The sequence below is a fragment of the Stegodyphus dumicola genome, chromosome 1 (genome assembly GCF_044657685.1).
Source record: "Stegodyphus dumicola isolate Sdum_Otavi_A_Nest chromosome 1, ASM4465768v1".
In the NCBI taxonomy this organism is placed as follows: domain Eukaryota; kingdom Metazoa; phylum Arthropoda; class Arachnida; order Araneae; family Eresidae; genus Stegodyphus; species Stegodyphus dumicola.
Window position 1 is genome coordinate 234589384 of NC_140768.1, and position 22559 is coordinate 234611942.

The following is a 22559-nucleotide window of genomic DNA, read 5'->3' on the forward strand; positions in this document are numbered from 1 at the left end:
ATGCATTGTGGACACCGCAACAGTGGGCTTGTGTGATGTTTTCCTACGAGTCCAGGTTTAGCTTGCAGTCTGTTTCTCGCCGGACTTTCATATGGAGAGCTCCAGGTACCCGTTACCAACAAGAAAACATCATTGAACGACACCGTTACGGTGGTGCAGGAGTGCTCGTTTGGGGTGGAATTATTCTGGGTTCCAGAACTGACCTGCATGTTCAAATTGGAACCATGACAAGCCAAATCTATCGGGACGTCATTCTGGAACAACATGTACGTTTGTTTCGGGACGCCATGGGCGCACAATTTGTGTTTATGGATGACAACGCCCGTCCTCACCGTGCAAACAACGTAAGCGAATGCCTTCAATCGGAGGATATCATCCGTATGGACTGGCCAGCATTCTTACCGAACTTGAATCCAGTAGAGCACGTGTGGGACATGCTTGGCCGACGATTTGCAGCCCGTCAACCTCCTCCTACATGTCTACCGGAACTTCGGAGAGCATTGCTTTTTGAGTGGTGTAATATCCCCCAAGATCAGATCGATAATTTGATACTCAGCATGCCTAGGCGTTGTACGGACTGTATTGCATCGTCTGGGAGACATACAATGTATTAACAATCATATCAACCATGTAATATTGGTTTATTGTAAATAGGTTTTTTTTTTTTTTTTTTTTTTTTTTTTTTTTTTTTTTTTTTTGTAATTTGCTCCAGGGAGAAACAATTGCTAATTTTTTTAATAATATCAAATGATGAAAGAAAGAAGTCAGCTGCGATATGTTGGCAGGACAGCATTCAAGGTTAGTTTTCCCGACACATTCGCTGTTTCGCATAATTAAAATAATTTCAAACAAAAGTTGCAAAAAGAATTAAACAATTCTTATTAAGATGTTACATTTTTATTTTAGTAAAATTAGAAAGTTTAGGTTTATTATTAGTTCTTATCATAATTCTTTTCTTTTTGGATTGTTTATGTAAGAATGCAAGAATAATTAACTCTTTAATTAAGTTTTATTCCTGATTTAAACTATATTTTTTCGTCATTCTTAAATTAACGTAGGCTATATTTTTTCGACAAGCTTTAGTTTTCATTATTAATTCTTGCATAATAAGACGACGAAACACCAATGCTTCTATTAATTATTGAGATTTAATCCAAAACTGACTTATTCCCCTTGAAGTTAATTTCCGGCTAATAACAATAATTTTCAATTTTTACTTTTATTTACTGTGTATTTTTATAAAAGTAGCTCATATTTTAATTTTTGCCAAAATATTAATTTTAATGAATTTTTTACCTTTAATAGTAAATTCTAGAATTTTAGTTAATTTTACTCAACTATTTTTTTAATATTCGCCTTTATTATTAATTTTCACAATTTTTCCCCTAGGCAATAATACAAAAACTACTTTATATATATATTGTTGCGTTTTTTTCTTACATTTGACACCAGTTGTTACGTTATTTTCTTCCTTCACGTTCGTACGGGGTTTGTGTGAAATTGGAGTGAATAACGACACTTTGATGAAGTATCGAAACACACTTTATTTAGCCAATATTGTCAGGACAGCTCCAAAACACGGTTTGCAGTCGTCGATAAACTACTATAAACACGCTGACACGATCCGCGACACAGCCTTCAGGTTATCAGGCTATTACGGTGGAGACAACTTCCTGCAAAGCACCCGACTGCTTCCCGGAGTACAGCTCCCGACTCTGCTAGGTCGTTCTCGGAACTCCACGTACTCTCGAGACTCTCCACGCTACAATTCGCGATGCACTCGACGACACACGAGAACAGCTCCCGACTCTTCGGTTCAGTCGTTCCTGGAGCTCAACACGCTCTCTCGACGATGCACTAACCGCGATACACTAACAGACTCCTTCGGTGCACCCGACGACCCACTCGGCACTGCCCGGCTGTCAACTCGATCGACTGCCCAGGGATTGACTCGCTAGACGAGACACCAACTCGATACTAACTAACTCGCACTCTAGACGAGGCACACACACACTCGCCCTCTCGATGAAGCACACACTGACTCTCCGCGTACCAGCAGGGTTTATATAGCTTTTGATTGGTGTTCGAGAGCATTCTGGGCTAAACCGGTAAGAATTCGTTCCAGAAGGTTCTCCATTCGTCCATGGTATACCGCCAATTTTGTCGCCAAATGGGCGATTTCTCGTCAAATGTGGCAACCCGGCCTTCTCTTGCCATTTTATGGCAACCCTAAAACTGCTTTGCGAGGAAGCCATTTCACCGCGCCTCTACATTTCGTAACAATATATATATATATAATCTTTGGCATTTAGTTATGGGCCATGGTGAGTGTGTCTGAGAAAATGTTTTTAAATATGTATGCAAACATTTTTTAACTTTTTCACGAAAGATAAGTGCAAAATACATAAACAAAAAATTCACACATTAAATTATAAAAATAGCGATAACCACTTTTTAAATTAAATTATAAAACCGAATATGAAAGTTTTTTTTTTTTCTAATTATATATATATAGAGAGAGAGAAAGAGAAACATGTTAATTCCTATTTATATTATGAACGTTCTTAAGATTCCCTTATATTGCTCATTGACTATTAATCATTTAGTCAATGAGCAATATAAGAATTGTGATACAAAGAATTTAAAACTGTTTCAGAAATTCTTCTTATGCGAAATGTAAAATAAATTCCTTTTATGGTATTGAATTTCAAACGAAATTTTTTTATTTACCATTTCCTTTGAGTTGCGTAATTGAGGCATTTCAATGAAATACGTAGTTTGCTGCGTAGGCCGATAATTCCAGTGATATTACTGGGAGCAGGGCACAACTGTGCGCGGCAGATGCTGAATAGAACGAAGGGCGTTAATGACAACCTGTCGAGTTATTTGGATCACTTTCCTCTATAGAGCGGGTACAGCAAATTTGCTCCTCTTTTTCAGAAACTTGAAAGAGAGTTTGAATAGGAACAATGTATTAGTGACGTAAAGAGGAACTTTATATATTCATTGTTATGCTCTTCGGCAGTAAAGAAAGAAGAATAAGTATTTGTTGATCACTAAAGCTGTCAATCACTTGCAGTAGTAATTATTATTCTAAAATATATCCTCGAATTTACTCACATTATGCGGCATCATTTTAGAATGCCAGTATTCCTCCCCCCCCCCAAACGATAGCAAATTTATTTATTCAGCATATCATCTCCAGTTTCAAAATTCCGTGATATACTTATTCGTCTTCTAAAACCATTTTTAGAAGTAAATCTAATTATTCACAGTTTAAGCATAACTTTTAAAAACTATTTCTTACATTAATAAAAGAAGTATTATTCTGATGTCGTTGCTAAGTGAATTTAGCCGAAGAATTTCAAAATAATGCATACGATTCCTAGGAGCTTATTAATTCTTATTGCCTTTTTCGTATGAACTTGAGCAGTGAAAATCACATATTCTTCAATATTTCTTAAGCCATATTTTAATAAGTATCACTTCTAGGAAAAAAGTCACATAGAATTAGGAAAAAATATTCATCATTTGAAAAGGTTTCAGATCTTAATTAATTTGTCTGACCTATTTAATCTTGTGAGCTTTTTTTAATTGCTTTTTAATGTAATATAAAAAGAAAGTACTTTCTGAGTCTTGTTCGATTAGATTATGTTGGGTTAACTGATAATGGCGAAAAACAGACCAGAGTTATCTGTCTAAGCAAAAGGTTTAGCGGTGAAACTTTCTGCGAGCTGGCTCAAATTGACCTTATACATAAGGAAAATCACAAAAACCTCCATGAAGCTAACCTGTTGGTCAGGATTTGATAGGAATTGTATTTAATTATTTGAATCATAGCTAAGCGAGGGCTATTTGCATAGGTGAAGGGACGCAGTGGTGGAGAACTTTTGAATGAAAACTGTTTCATATTCACATTTTCCGCATTAGAAAACCACAAAACTTTCCATGAAGCCATCCCTTTCGTCGGGACACAAACCCGGGTCGAAGTACAAGTGTTCAACGATTTTACCATTTCGCCATTGTTGCATCTCGCCGAGATTTGAGGCGAGTTCTAGCTACCCGTGTGCAACCGTTCTTATCCGCTCTGCCTTTGTGGGTTGAATATTTAAATAAATAAAACCTTAAATAACCTTTTTCAAAAATATTATACAACGAAGAAACAATTCTTTTACAAGATATATATATATAGTAAATGTAATAAGGTGACTTGAGTAAGCTGCAACAGACTGACTATGGCTCTCTGCGTTATATGTCCTGGGGAAACATTATTGCGTAGTTAGAAAGATGACACTCGAAGGAAAGACTTGTAGACAGACGTAGCCGAATTGAATACAACTACTGTTGGTGGATACGAACTAATTTCGTATACATATATTTCATATTTTATTCATATTTTATTCATTTCGGAAATTTCAAAAACATAAATTTCATCACACATGATCACGGTAACCTACAGTTTTATATAGAGTATCACATTGTAGATAATGGCATAGTTGCTCGACATAAAGTAGCATCTTGATAAAGTAGCATCTTGACTGCAGGAGAGCTGAAGCTAAAAGGTGCGCAATTATCCAATATGGAGGCTCACGAAGAGGAGGTTTTGGTTTAGGTTAGAAAGGTTTCAGTTCTCGAAATTCTAAGTTTAGGTTCCGAGTTAGTTACGTCATCAGCGTTACACAAGTCATGCAAGATGGATTGATTTAAAAATAACGCAGTCCAAAAACTTTTTTTAAGTGTAGAGAGGGGGAATTATAAGGAATAGTCGCTAGTTTAAATTATAATTTTGATTTACATTATTTTTATCTAACGCATACACATTTATATATTTATAATATTTCATACAACGCAGAAATAACCTTTTACAATATATATATATATATATATATATATATATATATATATTTCTTTAATTTGCGTTTTACCAGTTTATTTTGTTACACGGAGAAAATAGGTTTAATCCTCAAATATTTAATTCGACATTTTCTTTTTCATTCCGATTTTCGAAATTTTGATTTATTATATATGTATATATATATATGTAAGATATAATAAAATACGATGGCTATGCGTCCAAATAATTGGCAGCCTCAAAACTGACTGTTCTAAATTTGGTGTTCTCCCCCATAAATTCATCTATTCTCCCAAATTCGAGATCTTTCCATGTTACATAACGCTACTTGAAAAAGGAAACTAAGACCTAAAATTAACCAATCGTAGTTTAGCTATACTTATGAACCTACTTAGTATAAATACTCTTTGCGAGCAACTACGTCATTCCTTTTCTTAACGTCTGCTCTTGCCAACATCGCTACGCTGCTTATGCTTCCCATTCTAACATTCTTACGCCGTACTTTTTTAAAACTAGTGTACATAGAAACTATCGTATTTAACTATGACTGGATAAATACGCTCTCTGCAAAAATCACATGATGTGAATTATCATGGAATAAAAAAATGTTTAAAAGCTGCCACGTCTGAAAGTTGTTGATTTATGCATCCATCTCTCTTAACTATGCAGACTTTCAAGCTGCAGCGCATCAAAATATCCATCCTTAGCCATGACGACTGCAAGCTGCTAAAAGTACCAGTGTCGTACACGCATTTAAAATACTATCCACACACACACATATATATATATGTAATAATAAAATTCCATAGTCAAGAATACACTTAAAATTAAATCCACAGCCCCGTAGTCAAGTTGTTTTTCCCGCCTTTTCTACACGTACAGTTATAGAATGTTCTGAGAATATTTAAAGCGAACTGGATTGGCTGACGAGGCTGACATCATTTCTTGGAAGCTCCGCCTTTCCAGAGGCTATAAAAGGACTCGCAAAGGAATATCGGGGTCTTTTCTTTGATGTAACGATGCAGTAAACTTCATACAAAAAGTTATTAGTAATTCTTTTTTATTTACTCCGGAGATCTTAATTTTTGTAACTGCTATTTTCTTTCCCTTAAAAAAACTTCCACAAAGGTATGCCTTTTCTTGGACTAATAACCCTCATGCGCTTTGCCGTATTCGACTAAATAAGCAGTCGCTAAAGTAAATCTAAATTTATCTTAGTCTTTCAGAATATTTTAGCAATAAATAACTTATTACCGAGATAAATCCGACAGAAATGCGATTGTTTTTTATTTATTTTTTTTTTTTTTTTTTTTCCGTTCTAATGAGTAATGCTCCAACATCTTAAAATATAACTGAAGAGAATAGTTCAGAGTACGGACATTTTGAAACTCCAACATAAACGAATTTCTTTCGGAAGACAACTATTTCTTGTGTATGGGTGTATTTATCAGACGTCAAAGGCAAGCCCAAGATCCGGATGTTGCATAAGAGACCGGAAGTTAGCCATGCTATCAGAAGACCCCGAGCAAAGAAGTTTTGCGCGTCGTTTATGTCTTGTTCTCTGCCTCAGCTAGTTAAATCAAAAGTCAAGATAATTTTTTTAGTGTATTAAATATGCTTCAATTGTCCTTCAGTAGTTTAGAAATAAGTTTAAATATTTTGTATTAAAATATCTTTTAATTTTGGGCTGACATATGCTATAATGTTAATAATTATAGAATGTTCTAGAATAACTCTAAAATTGTTTAACTAATTCTAATTAGAAAATTTAGAATTACTTAAAATTTATAAATCTCTACTATTAGACAATGAAGAATCGGTATACATGTATGTTTGTATGGTCCCCACATTGTGAAAAACGACAGCACCTAAATCCCACCAAATTTTGACGCACAGTCTTCCTCCCAACCATGGGCATCTCGAAGCTCCAGTTTTAATTTAGAATTAATTTTTTTTAATTTATTTATATTTTGTACGAATTTGATGAATTTTATATTAACAAACTCAACGATGTGAAACGAGCAGTGGCAACACTATTCAAAATAATGGCGAGTTAGACTGTTGCCATTCCGGCAAGGTGAAAGATATTAGTCTTTCGATTTTAATCAACAAACGCTGCTATTTAAAAGCAATGTGTTGAACTGCCTGAAATACATAGCTTATCTCCCAATGCGCCAGCGTGTTGCATTCGGTAAAGCGTGAGATATTTAACCTACAAATTTAATCTGTCTGCTACTTATTAAGAAACCAAACGATTTAAAAGCAGTAAAGTCAAGAGATTAAAAGCAGTTCTTAAGAATATTATTTGTAGACTGGTTTAAATAAAAATGCACTTAAATCACGAGATTTCTAATTAGAAATGTTAAATATTTTCATGAAATTATACTAACTGGACTCATTAAAATCTTTATATATGTATTTTTTCGTTTTATAATAACTATTTTAACAGGCTAACCGCGCTAGTGGCTAGTGAGTTACAAGTCGATAAAATCTGTATCCCAGCTCCAATTTTTGCAAATTTTAGAATATTTTCTAAGATTCTTAGAAATATAAAATTTTTCTGCAAATGTCAAATATATTCGTAAATTTCTAATTTCTTTTTCACATTCTTATTGTGTGTTAAATTATTTCTTTACTAGTTATTTGTGTGTATAAGAGCGGTTTCGTTTTACCTTGACACTTTGAAATAAAAATACCGTATATTCGGGCAAATAACGCGCACTTTTAATACAAAAACATAAGCTCGAAATTTAGGGTTACACGTTATACGCCGGATATAACAGTGATACGTTTGAAAATAAGGGAAAAAAAGAGGAGATAGAAATTAGATTTCTACATGTACCTAAATGCTGTTTATTTAAAAGAAATGACACACTTTATAAACTTATTTTTTTTTATTAATGGATAATTTCCTTTACGTAAAGCATATTAATTATTGAGGTTTCATTTTACTCTTACTCACGTATGGAGCTTTCGCCAACGCCAAGCATCCTTGCTGCAGCACGATTTCCATTATTTTCGCAAACTGAATGACTTTGCATTTGAAACCAGCACTGTGCTTGTTTGTTTGACTAGAGCCATGGTTACTATTGAAAGGAACTAGATTAACTATATTTCAACTAAAGTAAATGCGATATACTAAAGCCTTCGATGTTCACTTCAAAATCAGGTTTCAAATGGCTATAGAAAGAAGAAACATATGACTCCTAACTCCGTGAATTCACTCGAATCAGAAGTGCATTCTTACCCCAAATTATGTTCCCTTTTCCGTAAAACCCTAGAATAATATTCTTGTGCACACCTGCATTAAATACAGCCTACCCTCTTTGAAGAACATTTTCCCCCGTCCCCGCGCACATATTGTTCTTCTTACCGCTTGTCGATTCAGTATACCATTGTCGAAAGCGTGGGAAAAATCTTCTATTGATTGACTTCAAAAGAAAAGTGCTACACGTTTCTCCTTCTAAATTTAAATTTTTAAACAAAAATTAAATTTCTTGAAAAAAGTGCGCTTTTTCTTGGTATAATAAAATTTAAGTCCTTAATTTCTAAAGATATGAATAAGAGAACAATTGTTTATCACCAAAGCTTAATATTTTATAAAGAATCTTCAAATTATGATGTGTCAGAAGTCTGGAAGCATGATAAAAAAGGAAAATTCAAAACTTTTGACCCCATATGCAGTTTCCCATATTTATAGATAAAACACTTGGAAATGTTAAAGTGCTTGCTTTATTCTATACTCCTTCATGATGACCTGAAAAGTTTCTAATCTAGGAATTATCAAGTAGAGTTGACAAACTGTCTTTTAAAGATAGCGCATATATATTTAGAACATCTGCTGTGTCCGCAACTGAATGTATAAATGCTATGAATAATTATATACATTAATTTGTAAAAATTATAACTGTTCATTAGATAATAATTATAAAATTTTTAGGGAACTAACATTGATTAAAATTTTTTAAATATTGTATTTTTTTTCACTTTTCCTGTTTCCAAATTATTTTTAATTTGACATTTTCCCACAAGCATCTTCTGCGCAGGACGTTTTCTTATCACTAGCATTTTTTTCCTTGTAGTTTTTACTCGGCTTAATGTTTCACTTCAGAACATGCACGTGCTGTCCTGGCACACTGCTAACAGTGGGAGTTGTGCATGACACTGGCTGACTTATACATTTTTTCCCATCTTCGTCCGCAAATGACGTGTAATAAGATCGTCAATTAAGCACTCTTAAATTATGCAAATTGCTCCGAGTAATAAAATGAGAATTACTTATGTTCCTTGAGAGTCAAATAAAATGCATGAAAAAATACAGGCTGTCTGCACACAGAGTTTTGTTTTGGAACACAAATGTACAGTTTTGCGTGCATGCATATGTTTCTTTCTTTAGAATAACCTGATGCACCATTTTCTCCTCAAAATTAACATGGATTGATCAGTAGAATCATAGCTTGCTTTGAACTCTGTAGTCTATCTTAAAGTAGTAAAAAAAAAATATATCATCTGTATCTAGATTTTGTTTGTATTAAACCAGCAGCGACCGAGCTCTAAAAACCTTTGAATACTGTTAGTTTGACGGAAGTTCAAATCTCAGGCGAACGAGTTAGTTGCATAGGAGTAGTTTTCGTTGTTTTCGGCATGTGTAAACATTAATACGAATCAGTTTCTCTTAAAAAATCCTCCTCGAGTGTACCCTTTCCTCTTGAAAGATAGCCTCAAATACTTTATCATAGTTAAAATAATTTTAATCTTGTTGATATTAAAATACCATCATTGTGAGTAAAAATGAGACATTTGAGGAAAGTAGCTGTGTTGTTCACAAATAAATAGGTTCTACTCAAAAATTAACACGAAAGAAATGTAAAAATCTTGCTGTAAATTTGTTGGAGCTCAACCCAGCTTTAGTAAAATACCGTGAACTCATTGAAAATACTATGTTGCTATTCCGGTGAATTCAGGAATTTTTAAGTTATCTGACCTTCATTCATGGCCATAAAACTCCTTGTGAGTGAATCCTATATGCGGCTTTGTGCATATAGGATTAATTTTCGGACAAAAAACACATCGTATGAAACAAAACAATGGCTAGTTTTAAATAATATCTCATTGTTTAGAATAAGGATCACTAATTTCGTTTCTCAAAGGCCAGAATTACTGCCTCAACAGTTCGTCCCTTGGAGTTTTCAGAAATTTTGAGTCATAACAATCTAGTTAAAAAGCATAGCTTCTACTCGGTATCCGTTGAAGGCGCTCAAAAAAAAACCATTCAAAGCGTTGTGTTTCGATCTGTGGAACTTCCACGTGAAGCACTACGATTTAGCAGTGCTTGAACAAAGTTGGATTGAGTTCCAACGAAATTTCGGTAACTGAAACATTTTTTAACTTATTATGTTTGTTTGTACCAGTGTTTATATTGACCCTTTTCTTTGTCCATCAGGAAACACAAGATATCCCAGATTGACGAGCAGTATGTTAACTTTGATGAAATTTTTATTTAGCTCTTAATTATTAACGCTACGCTATGCAGCAACTTTTGTCAATCGGCATTCCACGTGGACTGTGCTTCCAGAAGAATTTGCTAATGCCTTTGTAAGAATTTACTAAAGATTCCATGGGGAATACTCCAATTAAAAAAATTATTCTACTATTGTGTGGTAACTTCATCTTTTCTCATTAAAAGTTAGCAAGCTTCACTAGTGACCAAGTGGGATATAACTGCTGACTACTGGTACTAAGACTCTGCTTGGTATCTCGGCAAACACGTTGGCTACATGAGTGTTTTTTGTGGTATAACGTGAATACGAAACAAATTTCCTCAGTAATCCGTGTTCTAAAGCAGATAATTTACGTTAGCTTTGTCATAATTAAGTAAACCAATGTTTATCAGAGAGAGAATTGGGAATTAATTGTAAATAAGAAATCAAGTAAAAAATACAAACGGGCACTTTTCCGTTTTGCCGGCACAGGCGATAAAGTCGCCAGTAATGGTACAATTGATGCCAAATAGAATATCCTCGCTGGTAAACTTTTACGCCTCACTTTCAAAATAGCTCGCAGCCATTTCTTATCAGATTGATTGTTTCTTTCAATACTGGCATATAATTATATAGAATTTTTACCAAATAGTTCAATTTTATGCCCTAAGGCCATTCGCGGTAATTAAGTCAATTAGGATGCAATCAAACCGCTCACCCGAAGGCGAAAATATAGAAAAGGCAAAGTCAAGGGTTAAATTCATCAATTCTAATGAGAATGCACTAGCGAAGTAAAGCACTGCGGTTGTACATAATTCCTGAGTAAGCTATTCGTACGAATTGAAATAATTCTTGCATTTAAACTTATATTCCAAATTAAGATTTTACTTGAAATTAATGTAGATAATTACTGACAGAATTAGATTTTTGTAACATAGTTTACGTGAGATGAGATCACTCGGGGTCAAGTAATATGAACCGGTCAATCAGGATGTTGAACCATGAAAGCATAGTCAATTCTTAAATTAACGTCTTTTTACAAATTTATTGTCTTTATTTATTGGCTTTTTACAAAATTTTAAACGATATTAAAATGTTTATGCCTTCAAAATAAAAACTTCTTAGAATAAACATTCGTTACCATTTTTCATTTGTGTATATTGTATGTTGTCGCCAATAAAGTCTGCTTGGCGAGATTTGCGCCGGAGAAATGGGAAAAGTACCTACAAACGTTTCTACCCTACTTCGTACACTCACTATCGAAATAATTTCCGAATCGTTTTATGAATATGATTTTCAATCGTAGATTTCGTTGCTACACCCCATTTTTATGTTGTTTACTGTTGTTTCTAAATATTTTGTCTGTGATATGCATTTTATGGGATGTGCAGTAGCTGTACAGGCAGAAGTCGGAAAAATAACTACATAAGCAAGGGGTGGATTTCCAGAAATGGTAAATAATTCTTGCTGAATTAATTCTTCGCTTGTATAACTACTCGTTTCTGAAGGTTTGCCGTTCTTGTACGTTATGCATATATAGAGTATTATATATATTATCTGCAGTAGTTTGATAGGGCTAAAATTAGTTAAAGAAGCATAGAGCTAAATATTCAAGACTTGAAATATGAAGTTACAAATCAGATGGAACTTGTAAAATGGCATTTAAGTGAACTCAGCTGCTACATAACGCCCCCAGTGGCCAAATGGTTGAGATCGCTGAATGCTGGGAGTTCAAATCGGGTTCAGTCCCAAGCGAACGGACCGGCTGCATGTTTGGTTTTCGTTGTTTTTCCCATATGTAATGCTAATACGAGCCAGTTGCTTTAGAAAGTCCTCCAACAAGTCATCCCACTTCATTAGGCTTATAGCTCTTATGTCCTTTTCCATATTTCAATAGCTTAAACTATCACTGCTACATCATGTTTTGCCGATGCATTAGTAATTCCTATTTCAAGGGCTAGGTTTATTAAATAAGGCGACGCACGATGGAATGCGAGAATCATGTACTTCTTCCTCTCACCATCGACCACTTGAAAAAACTACCTTACCGACGGATTTAAGCTGCCCCTCCTCCAGCGGCACTATAATTACAAACTCCCGTCTGGGGTCTGATGCCTAGTTCAAGTGCTTAATAGCTAACTCTAATAGCTATTATATAAACTGGAACGGCAGGTATAGTATTAAGTGCATCTTTTTTCATTTCAAGAAGAATTGGCATAAATTATCACAAAAGATCACAGTACTAGTATGCTTTCGCGTAATCAGTTAACAAACCAATCTTCGGGTATCATGTTTCTGTCTGACATATTTTCCTTCAAGGCAATGTCATGTGGAAAAAGCTGATATTTTCGATAAAAATCGGGTATTTTTCGGTTCGATGTTGCACACCGTTCCAGTTTTCATTGAAATCTTTCCAGGAAATTGTTATCATTGTACCTTAGAGACCCAATAAACATGTAAATTTATCTTTAAAATCTAATTTCGAAACAAAATATTTGAAATTTTAGGTTATCTCCAAAAGAAATTTCGACTGTCATTGAAAACTGCAAATGAAATCAGAAACATCAGTTGGTAACTAGAACACGCAGCGAACTTCTAATGACTGATTGACTGATAAGTAACTGATTGTTTTAGTAATAAATACATCTTTCTTTTCAAGAAAATATTGGATTTTCTGATAGTTGGTTATCCAGCTAACCGATAGCACTCTATTTTGTTATTATGATAAATGCGATAGCTTGCAGTCACAAAAACCGGACAATTCTTGTTTTTCAGATACAGAGATTATCTTTAGGGATAAACTATCTCTTATCATTAAAGGAGCGATTAGGTTGTGTGTATCCGAACATGCGGTTGGTGTTTATTAATAACAAAAAGTGACACATGGTGCTGAGAAGCTGGATATTATCTAAGATCGTATGCGAGAACTGACCTGAATCCGGATTATAATCGATAGAATTAGCTATTTTTGAAAGTTTTCTTATCTAACTCTTTCCGTTCAACCTAAAAATGCAGCACAGAAAAAAAAGAAGAAAAAAAACTAAAAGCTAAAAAGCAGAAAAATTGTTTATTGGTTGTTAAATTGGAGGTCTTTGAGGGTATACAGCTGCTTCATAGGGCGTACGTTTTTTTAAAAAAAAATTTAAATGCTAATCTCACGAATCTTAAATGTTCTAAGTGCGAAATGCGAAATATTTTAAATTCATATTTATTTTTTAACCTTGAAATACTGAAATTCCTTAAATATTACTTTTTTTGCTTTTTGCTTAACCCATCGCTACCCTACGATCACCAGTAGAGGCCCGAGTTCGTTCAATATTTTTCAAGTGCTCCTTGTTGTGGTCACCAGCGGCCAAGTCTCTGAACACTTGTATTCGACTTGGGTTCGATTCCAGCATGAACGTTTTTGTAGAACGACTTAGGCTAACTCAAGAACGTATTTGTAGCTGCCTCCATGTATAACATGGATACAAACGAATTTTTTTAGAAAGTCCTCCACAAAGGCATCTCTCTATGCAGATAGCTTTTGTTTCTCTTTACCATAATCAATAAAAAAAAACCTTCAGTACTTTTGATACAATTTGTAAACTATTACCCTAAAGCAACCGGATATAGGTTATTGATTCCATAACTAATCTAGTTATTAAAACAACTAAACACTGGTAGTTCGAACCAGCCAGCCTGCCCCGGCGTAAGGGTTGGCTGTATCCCATTTATCCCGGTTTTGGGGGGAGATCCACGGTTTTACATCCCATCTCGCTATTTCATGCAGATCATCGAACCTCTTGGTTTTTAAATTTTTAGTCTACTAAGAAAAATGTTTCTCGGCAGTGAATTAAATTTACTGAATTATTGAAACTTAAACTGTGCAAATTCCATTACCACATTCCTAATGATTTTCAGCATTTTTTGAATTAAATTTTATTTTGTATAAATTCTCTTAAGCTACTGCAGACATTAGTATAACTATTTGTGAAGCCTTAACGAATTCCAATCTGCTTTTCTAACTGCACTTCGTGACGAGTATATTTTTAAGATTAATTAAATATCTTGCCTTCTGTTCTCGGTTTTTTTAAAGGGCGTAACTTTTATAAATTCTTCCTTCGCTGAAAATTTAACATAAAGTATTTTCACAATAATAGTTTACTAGGCCTATGTTCTATATCAGTGAACTCAAAAAAGTGATGTTATTGTTTTGTGTTCTATTTCAACTTTGATTAGTTATAGTGGTGATAAACGATCACTTTTATCGCTTTTATATTGAATTCACGACTACTGAATCAGAGTTGAAATAGAAAGGGATAATTTTTATTCTTCATGCTATTGTTCTTGTTGAGAGTTGGATAAAATTTATTGCTGTTGCTATTTTGTTTTATTTTTGTAATATTAAAAAAAGTTCAGAAACTGACGTCATGGTTTCTTTTACTGCTAATTCTTTATCTATAAATGATTTCATTCGTTAACGAACAGCAATTTCAAAATTCAATATTTGCTTCTCCTGATTGATAAATTAAGCTCTAAAAAGGCCTTGATATTTAATTATGTGGGATTTAAATTGAAGCATTCCTCCACCAACAACTTTATGGTTTGCAGAACCATTTGTAGTGGGTGACCGGAAAAATGCCCACAGGAAAAAGGCCACAGGAATAATGCTCACAGAATAATGCTCACAGGAAAAAAAGGGACACAGAAATATGGGCACACAGAAAAAAGCTCACATAGAAAAATGGAATAATATTGAAATGCCTGTTCTTGTAGTCTACCAAGATTGTTAATCACTCGTGTGATGAACAACGCTGACGTCTCATCTGTGGCTAAGTGGTTGAGGCGGCTGAATATAGACAGTTCGACACGGGCTTGATTCCAAGCAAATAAGCTGTCTGATTTTCGTGGTTTTTCTCCACGTGTATCGTTAACACGAGCCAGTTTCCCTTACTACTGCGAGTGGTTAAGACCGTTGAATACTAGGAGTTCGACCTGTGTTCGATGCAGATAAATGGACTGTTTTCATGTTTGGTTTTCGTGGTTTTTCCCATCCGTAACTTAAATATGAAAGCCAGTTTCCCTTAGGAAGTCTCTGCTCTTAGGCAGATAGCCCTCGTGTGAAGGCATCTCTGCTCTTAGGCAGATAGCCCTCGTGTGATTTCCGTATACGAATAACAAAACAACCCTTAGAAAGACTTTTACGAAATCCCTTTTCTTAAACAGAAAGCCTTCGTGTGTTTTGCCATATTCAAATAAGGTAACCTAACATCCCTAATAAGTAACGATAACCTGGCTAAATGAGTTTTCTATCTTTTTCACTAGAGTAAAGTGGTTAGCAGGCAATCGTTCTTAGAACTTCCTGGTCGAAGACATCTCTTCCGTTAGACACATGGCGGCAAAGACATCGTGCACCATCTATCTAACGATATTTTACACATTACATTTTGGCATTTTGGCACTATACATTTTGGCGCACGATGTTCTTTTGTAGTCAATCTTCATATTAATCATTCTTTTCACGTTCTGGTATTATAAATTTTAGGTACAGAAAACTTCCACTGCTTAGCAGATATATATTGTCTTCTAAGACCAATTAAAGATGTGTTAAATTGCATTTTTTATTCAGCAGAGCTGCAACTATAAAACTAAAACTACCAGAGAGAAACCATTCAGTATTTCAACACTTGCTTATGCTTACAGCTAGCGTCGGGTCAACACATTCACACCGATTCGGCAGAATCATTTTCTAAAATATCTTTAATTTTCGGTGCCGATTATTAAAATTGAATTGTGATATTTATTTAGGCAATTTTTTGCTCTTTTTTAACTCATTTTATACCTTATTTAGAAAGTCAATCGTTTCAAAAACTTTGGAGTTCCCCAACTGGTTAATATATAATAAAATTGCTAACATCGTTACGGATTCTCCCATAAACGATTGACTGCTGCAAGAAAAAATAATAATTAGAGAGCTATTTATTCATCTACTTCAAAATTTTTCTCAGTCTTCTTGTCTATCAAGTTACTAAATCACGATTAAGGCTATATTTTTTGTTTCTTTCTTTGCCAGGATAAATTAAGTGAAAACAATGCATCACTTTCAAGTTATAAAAGACGTGTATTATTGCTACTGATTTTTCAAGGGATGGGAAATTTTCTTTCAGCCTAAAAAAATTCTTTCTGAAAATAATAGTGATGACCAGACAGACAGATATCGATGATGACGCTGAAGGATATATTACCAGAAAGAATCTCATGTTTGACATGATTCAAGCGTATACTTTTATTTTCAGGATTTATTCATTAGTAAAAATCAAACTTAAAGTTGGCTGAAAACGTTAGGAAGACGATTAGAATCTAGAGAACTAAAAATGCCATTCCTAATAAATATTTGCAAGAATAATACATATTGAAAACTTTTATTTTACATTCAGTTTTGCCAGTAATTTAAAATACTGATGCTTATTTAGGGACTTAATTGTACCTGACAATGGTTTGACCGTGATTTATAGACTTAGGGACTTTAACATAGCATTATGACTGTACTGTATGATATTCTCTCAAACTTGGCTCTAATAGTAAGGGTAGCTTTCAAATTATTCACATAAATGTCCCAGATGTTTCTGCCTATTACAGAGCGAGTCTACACCGTCTTTAGGCTAAACAATGATTTCCTTCAATTTTCGATGTGTACAAATTCGAAAATTGAAGGAAATCATGTTCTTAGCCTTCAGTGTATAATTCTTACACGTCTGTTCAATTCTTAGTAAGTTCATGCACCTCCTGCAGTTTGACTTCTTTGCAGAATTCATCTTTTGGAATGCTATTTAAATCTCTGGTGGCAACTTTCTGAATCCCTTAAGTTATAATCTTTGAGGTGATATTTTATTTGAGGAGAGAAAAAACAGTCTTCAGTTTCCAAATATTGTGAATAAGAGAGGTAGCTGAGAACTATGACTGATGACGAGAAAGAAATTGCTAAACGGCGCATTCCCGTGCAGTAAAAACCACTTACTCGATTGAGCGTTTTTAGATCAAACACTTTCAATTGCCTTCGGAAGTCTCATGTTTGTTATTTTGCTTCAGCAGCAAAATACTTCGTTTCATACGCAGTCACAATCTGGTTGGGAAAAAAAAGGAAAAGATTTTAATGCTTGCCATTTGGATCAAATCATAACATGCAGAAATATGATCATGTTTCTATTCTGCATGAGAAAAAGAATGAGAACAAATTTTTGTCTTTCATGGCCTTTCTGAACAGTTTCGTCAACAATGTCGCTGTGATGTTAAACTCATCAACTATATTTAGAAGATAATTGGTGATGATATCAGCACCAAATATTGTTGAACTTTTTCTATTTTCTTATTCGTTTCAGACTGCGAGAACATCACTACCAACATCTTTACATCATCCTAAAATTGACCATATCATTGATAATTGGATTAATAGGGACACTGGATATTGGGAAACAAATAGTATTGGTATTCTTTGTTTAGCTCTTATTACGCACAAAAAAGCGACGATTGTTTTTCATATTTCGCTCAGCTGGTTATTATTTGGTTTATATTATTGGCTAAGCTCCTAACACTGTTATAAGAGATAAGAACAATACTTTTAATTTAAAGGTGACCAGTTGGTTTCCGTTTTTGCACCTACATCTCAACATGGATTCACATAAAAAAATCAAAGTTCGAATAAATCGCCACTTATAGATACGCTATTATCTATAGAAAATTGTTTGGCACATTTTGCCTTTATAACTGAAATGATCCAAAATACGATGTGTGCATTTCCTAAGCAAATAATTTGTTTCAAATAATGAATTTTTCAATCGTTCAGTTCGAAAGGCAAATGTAATATTATATCCTTATCACATTTCCTTTTGTTCTTGCAAGATGTTGAATTTTCTGTTCTGTTAAGAAATCTCAATATTTTTTTATTCAATTGGTGATCTGTTTATTAATAAATATTCTTTTATGTGTAGAAGTAGCATTGAGGAGGTCCTGAAGTACGCATTGTTTAAGAGAAAGGTAGTTGTAGCCAATATTACTTAAGATGTGGTGATATAAGAGCAGCGAGAGATAAGAAGTCACGGTAGACAATTTGTGTTTTGTTTGTTTCTAGAACAATTGTTTACGGATGCTCTTGAAACTGAAATAAAATGAATTATCACTGGTGTACTGGCCTCTTGCAAGATCTTGCCAAGAAAAGAATAATGCTGATATTTTTAAGTGCCAGTAAATTCATTATCAAAGAATGTTCCGTAATGCCTTCAGAAAATATTTGCTTCTGATTTTTATAATACAAGATATGACAGTAAAATTTGGTGAATGATGGCATAGGATGCGCACGCTCAGCTATAGGCAAAACGCGGGAAAACGTTGCATAGCATGTCTGAACACGAGAGTGAGCGCGACGTAGAAATAAGAATAATGAATTTCTGTTAGTAAACATCCTAGCGTCCAGAGGGGTAACAGTGGCTGTAAAATGAAGCATCGAAGGATTTAAAGCTCTGTTCAGGCTTAGTAAATCTGAGAAAAAAAGTAATGACATACTGAAAAGAAGTTTACGAAGACGAAACAATATCTTTAAAATGCGTTCATGAATGGTTAAAATTTTTTAGATTGATGAGACGTTGCTCAGAGTGTTAGACCTTCGAAATCTCGTAGTGACAGAAATATTGAAAACATCAAGAAGATATTAGCCATAAAGAGCACCAATAAATTTAACACGTACAAAGACGTTCAGGCAGATTTATTGTAAGGGACCTGTCGAGCACGCCAAAATATGTCGAGGCGGAGTCTTTATTCCTTCTCTGTCATAATACCGTCCACATTCGGCCACACCTTAGCTCTTGTGGAGAATTTGTAGCCCTCGATTATCCATCGTGCTCACCTAATCTTGCTTCAGAAGACGTCTTTCTGTTTCCGCATCTGTAATCAGTCTAAAACGAGAAAGAGTTTCGGATGTTCCAGACGTTTAATTCCGTGTAACATATAGGTTCTCCGTATGTGGCCTCTGTTTTTAGGAACTCTACACTTGTCGTCAAAAGTTGATTTTAGACGATAGACATTACTTCGAAGGTATTCGTTTTTCGTGACTTAAGTAAGAATCTTTTAACACCTTCATGAAACTTTGTGATATACGAGTAGATTGTCATATTGCGACATATATTGTCATACATGCCATGCATGTAGTATACATGAAGCAGATTTGTCTGTTAGAACTACATAAAAGGATGTCTGCGTTACCGTCTGCCAGCAGCCGAAAGGCAAAACTACAAAACATGGATATTCGAGACCAAATACTAGGCAAAAGTCTTGGAAATTGTGTGCTGTGTAACGCGACTACGAACCATTTATATTTAAAACCTTATTTTATCTACAGTTTTATATTTAATTTAACTTCAATTATTATTTATTTATTGTTCTACAAAGTATTATTATTATTTTATGCATTTATTATTTATGTTATTTTATGCATTATTTCTTCGCCATTTCTCTTCTTTCGGTACTTCTGATTTTAAAAATTAAGCCTTTTTAATAAAAAATGCATAGATCACTTCCACAGTGTTTAATAGTTAATTAATGAAATGAAATATGAACTGATCTTGAAGTTTAAGAGATGTTGTTCTCCAATTTTTGAAAAGTGTACAATATATTCTCAGTGTTTAGATTGCCTGTTGGAATTTGTATCTGAAACACTGCTAACTCTTTTGACATTTTTAAAAGTTTTAAAAAACATTTTCGATCTCATTTTGTTCAAAAAATTATTCGAGCCCCATGTCGATTATATTGACCCGTTCTAGGGTTTTATTATTGAAGGTTAATTCATTTAAAGAAATGGACATTAACATTTTGATCGATGAAGTTACCCTCAGAATATCTTTCTTGTTAAACGACACAAAGTCTATAATTTCAATGCGATATTCTATTTAATACATCAGAAACTTTGAAGGTAAAAACACTATGAAATAAAAATCTAGAAATTTTAGAACAAAGGAAGTTTAATGCTTGCGTTATGTAGATTATTTGATCATGCGTAATTTGAAAAAAACTCATTAAGGATATCTATCTGAGGGAACGAATCGTTTTCAGAGAGGACTTTATAAGAGAAAATGGGTGGTATTCGTGTTACACATCGAAAAAATTACGAAAATGTCTATCGAGTCCGCCCGTTCTCCGGGATTTGAACTGGATCGAACGACCAGCATTTAGCGGTTTCAACAACTCAGCCACATAGAATATAATGATAAAAAAAAACACATGCCTAGTAAATATCAATCAGAAGAAAGAACTAAACGGTTTAAAGGCAACAATAAATAGATGGAGAAAATTATGCTCTTTTTGGGGGGGAGGCAAATTTATAATATAATTGAAATTAATAATTTTAAGTATAGTCATTAACACCTTACTTTAATTCTCTATGTACTATTATCATTAAAAAAGAATAAATTTTCTCAAGAAACATAGTTTTAAAGTAAATCCCATTTAATCTTGTCCCACTGGTGCCTAGGTGTTAAGATAAAACAAACAAAGATTGTAGTTCGACCCTGTTCCAAACCGTGCGAAATGGACTGATTTCATTATTGATTTTTCCCCGTGTGCAACGTGAATACGGTCTAGTTTGCCTTCGAAGTCCTCCATAAAGGTATTCCTCCCCTTCTCCAAAGATCTCCTGTGCTTTGGCGTCTTGAAATACCCTAAATCTCTATTATTAAATAATGAAGAATGTGTATGTCCATAGGTGTATATGTATGTGCGTTGCGTTGTTGAAAAACGATAGCATGTAGTACCATAATAGTACTCGTATTTTGATCACAAAAAGGCATCCGAGCATGGGCTCGAAGTACAAATTTTGAACTTCCGAATTTTTGGAAATTATTTATTTATTTTCTACAAATTCAATTTGAAGCCATGAATGAAAAAACATTTTTTTAGTTAGAATTTAAATTAGTATTTTAAATAGTAATTTCAACTTCTTGTTTAAAAATCTGCTAAGAAAAATCTTAAATCGCAAAAATACCAAAACCAAAAGTAAATTCCAAATACTGAAAAATTAGTTAATATTTTAAATAACTATTTTAGACGCTTGGTCGCACAAGTGTCCAGTGCAATAATTATTGAAATAATGTGCTATGCATTCCTGTCAAAAGGTGTTCAAAGCACTATATAATTAAAACTTATATTTATTTAATCATAAATATTTTACCAGTATCTTAATGTAGTATAACACTTGACTTAAATTGCCTCTAGCAGACATAATTTTTTATCGAAAAGGTATAGCAGTGTAATGTTGCGAAATTATTTCGGATAAATTTGCTTTTAGCTTTTATATTTCTTTTTTTAAGTAAGACCGTTCTAATTTAAAATTGAAAAAAAAAAAAAAATACTACCATCTCTAATTTGTAAGAAAAAAGAAGGCAGATGAGTACATAGTTTCTCAACTATTTAAAAATGTCAAACTTCTTTTAATCTGTCTTCTTCTTTTCTGTATCGCTTTTACCTTGCCGAATAATTAAATACCCGCGTGTGACCTCTTATTATAGGAAGTAATGTAGTTTTTCATATCGCATTCTTGTCTACAGCTTTGAAACTAACTTTTTTGAACTGGTTCAAAGCTGTTCTTCAGTCTGAAGAAGCAGTTCACCTGATTTCTGTTGTACGTGCTTGGATTAAGAAAAGATTTTCCTTCAAAATGAGTCATTCATAGACACACCCTACTCTGGTATGTCTCAACAGTCTATGGATCATTTCATCTTCAGATAACACTGCAGTATCTGTCTTTCAGGCTATAACTGAAACATTAATGTAATTTTACATAAAAGTGCATAAGTTCGGCAGAATACATTTCCCAAGTAAGCCACCTAGGCGGTATAGTGGCTAGGAGAGCCGACTGCGATACCGAAGGGCCCAGGCTTGAATCCCGGAGAAGGCATGGTTGTAACTGTCCGTCCCTTCATAGGAGGCAAAGATGACCGCCTATTATGTGCGTCTACAACAAAATGGCCACCACTCCACTTAGGAGTGGCCAACGTCGAATGGGCAAGTGCCAACACCTCCTAGAACTAACTCAAGGCCACGGCGCGCAGTTCGTGACGTCACTGCAGTAGGGATACTTTCGTCCTCGCCAACTTTAAGGGTGCCTTCTTAAATATCCATTTGACAGGCTTATATAAAAACTGAAATTTTTATATTTAATTCTCATCGTTTATAAATCTGGAAAATACCTTGCTTTCATT

The 22559-nt window shown here is 34.1% G+C and overlaps 1 protein-coding gene across 2 annotated transcripts in view; it reads left to right on the top strand.

Moving 5' to 3' along the window:
• Positions 1-22559, top strand: part of LOC118182982 (prestin-like) — a 125361-nt gene that overhangs the window by 24263 nt on the left and 78539 nt on the right. The gene's annotated exons all lie outside the window — the stretch shown is intronic.